The following is a 7,727-nucleotide window of genomic DNA, read 5'->3' on the forward strand; positions in this document are numbered from 1 at the left end:
AGGAGGGAGAGTGGGAGGGGGGGGATGGCGAGGGGGAGGAGGGAGAGGGGGAGGAGGGAGAGTGGGAGGGGGGGATGGCGAGGGGGAGGGGGGAGAGTGGGAGGGGGGGGATGGCGAGGGGGAGGGGGGAGAGTGGGAGGGGGGGAAGAGTGGGAGGGGGGATGGCGAGGGGGAGGGGTTAAGAGTGGGAGGGGGGGATGGAGAACGGGATGAGGGGAGAGGGGAGTGTGGGAGAAGGGTTGGAGAGGGGGAAGTGTGGGAGAAGGGTTGGAGAGGGGGAAGTGTGGGAGAAGGGTTGGAGAGGGGGGAGAGTGGGAGGGGGGATGGAGAGGGGGGAAGAGTGGGAGGGGGGATGGAGAGGGGGAAGAGTGGGAGGGGGGATGGAGAGGGGGAGGGGGGGAGAGTGGGAGGGGGGTGGAGAGGGGGAGGGGGGAGAGTGGGAGGGGGGATGGAGAGGGGGAGGGGGGAGAGTGGGAGGGGGGATGAGAGGGGGAGGGGGGAGAGTGGGAGGGGGGTGGAGAGGGGGAGGGGGAGAGTGGGAGGGGGGATGGAGAGGGGGAGGGGGGAGAGTGGGAGGGGGGTGAGGGGGAGGGGGAGGGGGGATGGAGAGGGGGAGGGGGAGAGTGGGAGGGGGGAGAGGGGGAGGGGGAGGGGGGATGGAGAGGGGGGAGGGGGGGAGAGGGGGGAGAGGGGGAGGGGGGAGGGGGGATGGAGAGGGGGAGGGGGGGAGAGGGGGTGAGGGGGAGGGGGAGGGGGGGATGGAGAGTGGGAGGGGGGAGAGTGGGAGGGGGGATGGAGAGGGGGAGGGGGGATGGAGAGGGGGAGGGGGGAGGGGGGAGAGTGGGAGGGGGGATGGAGAGGGGGAGGGGGGAGTGTGGGAGGGGGGATGGAGAGGGGGAGGGGGGGAGTGTGGGAGGGGGGATGGGAGGGGGGTGGGGGGAGAGAGGGAGGGGGGATGGAGAGGGGAGGGGGGTGGGGGGAGAGTGGGGGGGGGATGGTGAGGGGGAGGGGGGAGAGTGGAGGGGGGATGGAGAGGGGGAGGGGGGAGAGTGGGAGGGGGGATGGAGAGGGGGAGGGGGGGAGAGGGGGAGGGGGGAGAGTGGGAGGGGGAATGGAGAGGGGGAGGGGGGAGAGTGGGAGGGGGGGATGGAGAGGGGGAGGGGGGAGAGTGGGAGGGGGGATGGAGAGGGGGAGGGGGGGGAGTGGGAGGGGGGATGGAGAGTGGGAGGGGGGATGGAGAGTGGGAGGGGGGATGGAGAGTGGGAGGGGGGATGGAGAGGGGTGGGGGGGGGAGTGGGGAGGGGGGATGGAGAGGGGGAGGGGGGAGAGTGGGAGGGGGGCTGGAGAGGGGGAGGGGGGAGAGTGGGAGGGGGGATGGAGAGGGGGAGGGGGGAGAGGGGGAGGGGGAGAGTGGGAGGGGGGATGGAGAGGGGGAGGGGGGAGAGTGGGAGGGGGGATGGAGGGGGGTGGGGGGAGAGTGGGAGGGGGGATGGAGAGGGGAGGGGGGAGAGTGGGAGGGGGGATGGAGAGGGGGGAGGGGGGGGAGTGGGAGGGGGGATGGAGAGGGGGGGGGGGGTGGGGGGGGTGGAGAGGGGGGAGTGGGGGGGGATGGAGAGGGGGAGGGGGAGGGGGGGGTGGAGTGGGAGGGGGGGATGGGAGGGGGAGGGGGGAGAGTGGGAGGGGGGATGGAGAGGGGGAGGGGGGAGAGTGGGAGGGGGGGGATGGAGAGGGGGAGGGGGGAGAGTGGGAGGGGGGATGGAGGGGGGGGAGGGGGGGAGAGTGGGAGGGGGGATGGAGGGGGGGGAGGGGGGGAGAGTGGGAGGGGGGATGGAGAGGGGGAGGGGGGGAGTGGGAGGGGGGTTGGAGAGGGGGAGGGGGGAGGGGGGGAGGTGGGAGGGGGGTGGAGAGGGGGAGGGGGGAGGGGGGGAGTGGGAGGGGGGATGGAGAGGGGGAGGGGGGAGGGGGGAGATGGGAGGGGGGGATGGAGAGGGAGTGGGGGAGGGGGGAGGGGGGAGAGTGGGGAGGGGGGATGGAGAGGGGGGAGGGGGGATGGAGTGGGGGAGGGGGAGAGGGGGGAGGGGGGAGAGTGGGAGGGGGGATGGAGAGGGGGAGGGGGAGAGGGGGAGGGGGGTGAGTGGGAGGGGGGATGGAGAGGGGGAGGGGGGAGAGTGGGAGGGGGAAGAGTGGGAGGGGGAGGGGGGAGAGTGGGAGGGGATGGCGAGGGGGAGGAGGGAGAGTGGGAGGGGGGGATGGCGAGGGGGAGGAGGGAGAGTGGGAGGGGGGGATGGCGAGGGGGAGGAGGGAGAGGGGGAGGAGGGAGAGTGGGAGGGGGGGGGATGGCGAGGGGGAGGGGGGAGAGTGGGAGGGGGGGATGGCGAGGGGGAGGGGGGAGAGTGGGAGGGGGGGAAGAGTGGGAGGGGGGGATGGCGAGGGGGAGGGGTTAAGAGTGGGAGGGGGGATGGAGAACGGGATGAGGGGAGAGGGGGAAGTGTGGGAGAAGGGTTGGAGAGGGGGAAGTGTGGGAGAAGGGTTGGAGAGGGGGAAGAGTGGGAGGGGGGATGGAGAGGGGGAAGAGTGGGAGGGGGATGGAGAGGGGGAAGAGTGGGAGGGGGGATGGAGAGGGGGAAGAGTGGGAGGGGGGATGGAGAGGGGGAGGGGGGGATGGAGAGGGGGAGGGGGGAGAGTGGGAGGGGGGATGGAGAGGGGGGAGGGGGGAGAGTGGGAGGGGGGATGGAGAGGGGGAGGGGGGAGAGTGGGAGGGGGGATGGAGAGGGGGAGGGGGGAGAGTGGGAGGGGGGAGGGGGGAGAGTGGGAGGGGGGAGAGGGGGAGGGGGGATGGAGAGGGGGAGGGGGGGAGAGGGGGAGGGGGGATGGAGAGGGGGAGGGGGGAGAGTGGGAGGGGGGATGGAGAGGGGGAGGGGGGAGAGTGGGAGGGGGGATGGAGAGTGGGAGGGGGGATGGTGAGGGGGAGGGGGGGAGAGTGGGAGGGGGGATGGAGAGGGGGAGGGGGGAGAGGGGGTGGGGGGAGAGTGGGAGGGGGGGATGGAGAGGGGAGAGGGGGAGGGGGGAGAGTGGGAAGGGGGATGGAGAGGGGGAGGGGGGAGAGGGGGAGGGGGGAGAGTGGAGGGGGGATGGAGAGGGAGAGGGGGAGGGGGGAGAGTGGGAGGGGGGATGGAGAGGGGGAGGGGGGAGAGTGGGAGGGGGGGATGGAGAGGGGGAGGGGGGAGAGTGGGAGGGGGGATGGAGAGTGGGAGGGGGGATGGAGAGTGGGAGGGGGGGATGGAGAGGGGGAGGGGGGAGAGTGGGAGGGGGAATGGAGAGGGGGGGGAGAGTGGGAGGGGGGGATAGAGAGGGGTTGGGGGGAGAGTGGGAGGGGGGATAGAGAGGGGTAGGGGGGAGAGTGGGAGGGGGGATGGAGAGGGGTAGGGGGGAGAGTGGGAGGGGGGATGGAGAGGGGTAGGCGGGAGAGTGGGAGGGGGGGATGGAGAGGGGTAGGGGGGAGAGTGGGAGGGGGGATGGAGAGGGGTATGGGGGAGAGTGGGAGGGGGAATGGAGAGGGGGAGGGGGGAGAGTGGGAGGGGGGATGGAGAGGGGGGAGAGTGGGAGGGGGGATGGAGAGGGGGAGGGGGGAGAGTGGGAGGGGGGATGGAGAGGGGGAGGGGGGAGAGTGGGAGGGGGGATGGAGAGTGGGAGGGGGATGGAGAGGGGGAGGGGGGAGAGTGGGAGGGGGGATGGAGAGTGGGAGGGGGGATGGAGAGTGGGAGGGGGGAGAGTGGGAGGGGGGATGGAGAGTGGGAGGGGGGCTGGAGAGGGGGAGGGGGCTGGAGAGGGGGAGGGGGGATGGAGAGGGAGAGGGGGAGGGGGGATGGAGAGTGGGAGGGGGGATGGAGAGTGGGAGGGGGGATGGAGAGGGGGGATAGTGGGAGGGGGATGGAGAGTGGGTGGGGGATGGAGAGGGGGAGGGGGGAGAGGGGGAGGGGGATGGAGAGGGGGGAGGGGGAGGGGGATGGAGAGGGGGGTGGAGAGGGGGAGGGGCGATGGAGAGGGGGGGGTGGAGAGAGGGGGGTGGAGAGGGGGAGGGGGGATGGAGAGGTGGGGTGGAGAGGGGGAGGGGGAGGGGGAGGGGGGATGGGGAGGGGGAGGGGGGAGAGGGGGAGGGGGGATAGAGAGGGAGAGGGGGAGGGGGAGAGTGGGAGGGGGGATGGAGAGGGGGAGGGGGGAGAGTGGGAGGGGGGGATGGAGTGGGGGAGGGGGGAGAGTGGGAGGGGGGATGGAGAGGGGGAGGGGGGATGGAGAGTGGGAGGGGGGATGGAGTGGGGGAGGGGGGGAGAGTGGGAGGGGGGGTTGGAGAGGGGGGTGGGGGGGAGTGTGGGAGGGGGGATGGAGAGGGGGAGGGGGGAGGAGTGGGTGGGGGGATGGGAGGGGGAGGGGGGAGAGTGGGAGGGGGGGATGGAGAGGGGGAGGGGGGGGGATGGGGAGGGGGAGGGGGGAGAGTGGGAGGGGGGTGGAGAGGGGGAGGGGGGAGAGTGGGAGGGGGGATGGAGAGGGGGTGGGGGATGGAGAGGGGGAGGGGGGAGAGTGGGTGGGGGGTGGGAGGGGGGGGGGGGGAGAGTGGGTGGGGGGATGGAGAGGGGGTGGGGGGGGGAGTGGGAGGGGGGGATGGAGTGGGGTGAGTGTGGGAGGGGGTGGAGTGGGGGAGGGGGGAGAGTGGGAGGGGGGTGGAGAGGGGGGGGGGGGAGTGGGAGGGGGGATGGAGAGGGGGAGGGGGGAGAGTGGGAGGGGGGGATGGGAGTGGGGGGGAGGGGGGGGAGTGGGAGGGGGGATGGAGGGGGGGGAGGGGGGGGAGTGGGGTGGGGGGATGGAGGGGGGGAGGGGGGAGTGTGGGAGGGGGATGGTGAGGGGGAGGGGGGGAGTGGGAGGGGGGTTGGAGAGGGGGAGGGGGGAGAGTGGGAGGGGGGTTGGAGAGGGGGAGGGGGGGGGGGGGAGGGGGGAGAGTGGGAGGGGGGATGGAGAGGGGGAGGGGGGATGGAGAGGGGGAGGGGAGAGAGGGGGAGGGGAGAGTGGGAGGGGGATGGCGAGGGGGAGGAGGGAGAGTGGGAGGGGGGGGGGATGGCGAGGGGGAGGAGGGAGAGTGGGAGGGGGGGATGGCGAGGGGGAGGAGGGAGAGTGGGAGGGGGGGATGGCGAGGGGGAGGAGGGAGAGGGGGAGGAGGGAGAGTGGGAGGGGGGGATGGCGAGGGGGAGGGGGGAGAGTGGGAGGGGGGGATGGCGAGGGGGAGGGGGGAGAGTGGGAGGGGGGGAAGAGTGGGAGGGGGGGATGGCGAGGGGGAGGGGTTAAGAGTGGGAGGGGGGATGGAGAACGGGATGAGGGGAGAGGGGGAAGTGTGGGAGAAGGGTTGGAGAGGGGGAAGTGTGGGAGAAGGGTTGGAGAGGGGGAAGAGTGGGAGGGGGGATGGAGAGGGGGAAGAGTGGGAGGGGGGATGGAGAGGGGGAAGAGTGGGAGGGGGGATGGAGAGGGGGAAGAGTGGGAGGGGGGATGGAGAGGGGGAGGGGGGATGGAGAGGGGGATGGGGGAGAGTGGGAGGGGGGATGGAGAGGGGGAGGGGGGAGAGTGGGAGGGGGGATGGAGAGGGGGAGGGGGGGAGAGTGGGAGGGGGGATGGAGATGGGGAGGGGGGAGAGTGGGAGGGGGGAGGGGGGAGAGTGGGAGGGGGGTGGGGGGAGAGTGGGAGGGGGGAGAGGGGGAGGGGGGATGGAGAGGGGGAGGGGGGGAGAGGGGGAGGGGGGATGGAGAGGGGGAGGGGGGGAGAGTGGGAGGGGGGATGGAGAGGGGGAGGGGGGAGAGTGGGAGGGGGGATGGAGAGTGGGAGGGGGGATGGAGAGTGGGAGGGGGGATGGAGAGTGGGAGGGGGGATGGAGAGGGGGAGGGGGGAGAGTGGGAGGGGGGATGGAGAGGGGGAGGGGGGAGAGTGGGAGGGGGGATGAGAGGGGGAGGGGGGAGAGTGGGAGGGGGGATGGAGAGGGGGAGGGGGGGAGAGTGGGAGGGGGGATGGAGAGGGGGGAGGGGGGGAGAGGGGGAGGGGGGAGAGTGGGAGGGGGGATGGAGAGGGAGAGGGGGAGGGGGGAGAGGGGGAGAGGGGGAGGGGGGATGGTGAGGGGGAGGGGGAGAGTGGGAGGGGGGATGGAGAGTGGGAGGGGGGATGGAGAGGGGGAGGGGGGAGGTGGGAGGGGGGGATGGAGAGGGGGGGGGAGGTGGGAGGGGGGATAGAGAGGGGTAGGGGGGAGAGTGGGAGGGGGGATAGAGAGGGGTAGGGGGGAGAGTGGGAGGGGGGATGGAGAGGGGTAGGGGGGAGAGTGGGAGGGGGGGATGGAGAGGGGTAGGGGGGAGGAGTGGGAGGGGGGATGGAGAGGGGTAGGGGGGAGAGTGGGAGGGGGGATGGAGAGGGGTATGGGGGAGAGTGGGAGGGGGGATGGAGAGGGGGGAGGGGGGAGAGTGGGAGGGGGGATGGAGAGGGGGAGGGGGGGAGAGTGGGAGGGGGGATGGAGAGGGGGAGGGGGGAGAGGTGGAGGGGGGGATGGAGAGGGGGAGGGGGGGAGTGGGGAGGGGGGATGGAGAGTGGGAGGGGGGATGGAGAGGGGGAGGGGGGAGAGTGGGAGGGGGGATGGAGAGTGGGAGGGGGGGAGAGTGGGAGGGGGGATGGAGAGTGGGGAGGGGGGATGGAGAGTGGGAGGGGGGCTGGAGAGGGGGAGGGGGCTGGAGAGGGGGAGGGGGGATGGAGAGGGGGAGGGGGGATGGAGAGTGGGAGGGGGGATGGAGAGTGGGAGGGGGGATGGAGAGGGGGAGGGGGGATGGAGAGTGGGAGGGGGGATGGAGAGGGGGAGGGGGGATGGAGAGGGGGGATAGTGGGAGGGGGATGGAGAGTGGGTGGGGGATGGAGAGGGGGAGGGGGGAGAGGGGGAGGGGGATGGAGAGGGGGAGGGGGGAGGGGGGAGGGGGATGGAGAGGGGGGTGGAGAGGGGGAGGGGCGATGGAGAGGGGGGGGTGGAGAGAGGGGGGTGGAGAGGGGGAGGGGGGATGGAGAGGTGGGGTGGAGAGGGGGAGGTGGAGAGGGGGAGGGGGAGGTGGGATGGGGAGGGGGAGGGGGGAGAGGGGAGGGGGGATAGAGAGGGAGAGGGGGAGGGGGAGAGTGGGAGGGGGGATGGGGAGGGGGAGGGGGGATGGAGAGGGAGGGGGGAGAGGGGGAGAGGGGGAGGGGGGGAGAGTGGGAGGGGGGATGGAGAGGGGGAGAGGGGAGAGTGGGAGGAGGGATGGAGAGGGGGGTGGAGAGGGGGAGGGGGATGGAGAGGGGGCTGGAGAGGGGGATGGAGAGGGGAGGGGGGTGGAGAGGGGGAGGGGGGATGGAGAGGGGGGATGGAGAGGGGGGTGGAGAGGGGGAGGGGGATGGAGAGGGGGATGGAGAGGGGAGGGGGGATGGAGAGAGAGAGGGGGGGAGGGGGGAGAGTGGGAGGGAGGATGGAGAGGGGGAGGGGGGATGGAGAGGGGGAGGGGGGAGAGTGGGAGGGGGGATGGAGAGGGGGAGGGGGGATGGAGAGGGGGAGGGGGGATGGAGAGGGGAGTGGGGATGGAGAGGGGGAGGGGGGATGGAGAGAGAGAGGGGAGAGTGGGAGGAGGGATGGAGAGGGGGGGGGTGGAGAGTGGGAAGGGGATGGAGAGGGGGGTGGAGAGGGG

This window comes from Chiloscyllium punctatum, chromosome 34, assembly GCF_047496795.1.
Source record: "Chiloscyllium punctatum isolate Juve2018m chromosome 34, sChiPun1.3, whole genome shotgun sequence".
In the NCBI taxonomy this organism is placed as follows: Eukaryota; Metazoa; Chordata; class Chondrichthyes; order Orectolobiformes; family Hemiscylliidae; genus Chiloscyllium; species Chiloscyllium punctatum.